Genomic DNA, 1448 nt, shown 5'->3' with positions numbered 1-1448 from the left:
TCTGGGTCAGACAGACTGAGGTCATGCCTTTGGAGAAGTGGGATAAATTCAGACACTCCTATACAAACATGTCTATCACAGGGAGAATGCYCAGAGCACAACAGTTGTCTGAGACAAATCAGAAACCACTTGTGARGASGSATGGGCAGCTTATTGCTGCTGACCTAGGACCAGCTGAACCAGTTTCCTCAGGGCATCTTTGAGCTCCTTGTTCCTCATGCTGTAGATGAGGGGGTTCACGGCTGGAGGCACCACTGTGTACAGAACAGCCACTACCAGATCCAGAGGTGGGGAGGAGAGAGAAGGGGGCTTCAGGTAGGCAAAAAATCCAGTGCTGACAAACAGGGAGATCACGGCCAGGTGTGGGAGGCACATGGAAGAGGCTTTGTGCCAGCCCTGCACAGAGGGGATGCTGAACCCAACAGTGAAGATCTGCACGTAGGACACCACAATGAAAATGAAACACCCAAAGACTAAACAAAGACTAACCACAAGAAGCCCAACTTCCCCGAGGTAGGAGTGTGAGCAGGAGAGCTTGAGGATCTGGGGAATCTCACAGAAGAACTGGTCCACTGTGTTGCCTTGGCAGAGGGGTATGGAGAATGTGTTGGCAGTGTGCAGGCTGCATTGAGAAAACCACTGGCCCAGGCAGCTGCTGCCATTTTGACACAGGTTCTGCTGCCCATGAGTGTGCTATAGTGCAGGGGTTTGCAGATGGCAACATAGCGGTCATAGGCCATGACAGTGAGAAGACAATATTCTCCTCCTAACAAGAAGACAAATAGAAAGACTTGTGCAGCACATCCTGAGTAGGAAACGGCCCTGGTGTTCCACAGGGAATTGGCCATGGATTTGGGGACAGTGGTGGAGATGGTGCCAAGGTCGAGGAGGGCGAGGTTGAATAGGAAGAAGTACATGGTGTGGAGGCAGTGGTCACAGGCTACAGTTGTGATGATGAGGCCGTTGCCCAGGAGGGCAGCCAGGTAGATGCCCAGGAAGAGCGAGAAGTGCAAGAGCTGCAGCTCCCGTGTGTCTGCAAATGCCAGGAGGAGGAACTCATTGGGGAAGCTGCTGTTGGACATTGGCTCTGTCTTGGTTCCAGGCACTGTCCAAGGAGGAAAAGGCATTGACAAGTTAGAACAGGCTCTTGCGACCAAAACCCATTCCAGTCCACATAACATCCCCCACATTGCCTCTTTCCTTTAACTTGTTCAGCTCCTTTCCTGACCCCTGCCTTGTACTCAATGTGCCATGCAGCACAGACGCGTCTGCTCATGAGCTCCAGAAGAATCAGCCACTAAGATTTGTAAATGGAGGTGTCAGACTTCCCTGTGTATTTGGTGGGGATACCTGGGGATGGCTGCCCTGAGGTTCATAAAGAGGATTTTGTCTGGTGACCCAGGTGGAATATTCTCTTTTTGTCCTTAGGAGGGACAAACGCAGCACTC

The 1448-nt window shown here is 51.7% G+C and overlaps 1 pseudogene; it reads right to left on the bottom strand.

The window, feature by feature from the left end:
- Window positions 1–150: 150 nt before the first annotated feature.
- LOC146598535 (olfactory receptor 14A16-like) lies at window positions 151–1082 on the bottom strand (annotated as a pseudogene).
- Between the last annotated feature and the right edge of the window lie 366 nt (window positions 1083–1448).

The sequence above is a fragment of the Rhea americana genome, unplaced genomic scaffold, assembly GCF_003343005.1.
Source record: "Rhea americana isolate MKP2758 unplaced genomic scaffold, rheAme1 scaffold_1604, whole genome shotgun sequence".
Lineage (NCBI taxonomy): Eukaryota > Metazoa > Chordata > Aves > Rheiformes > Rheidae > Rhea > Rhea americana.
The sequence above is the reverse complement of the archived record's forward strand: the minus strand, read 5'-3'. Positions and strand labels throughout refer to the sequence as shown.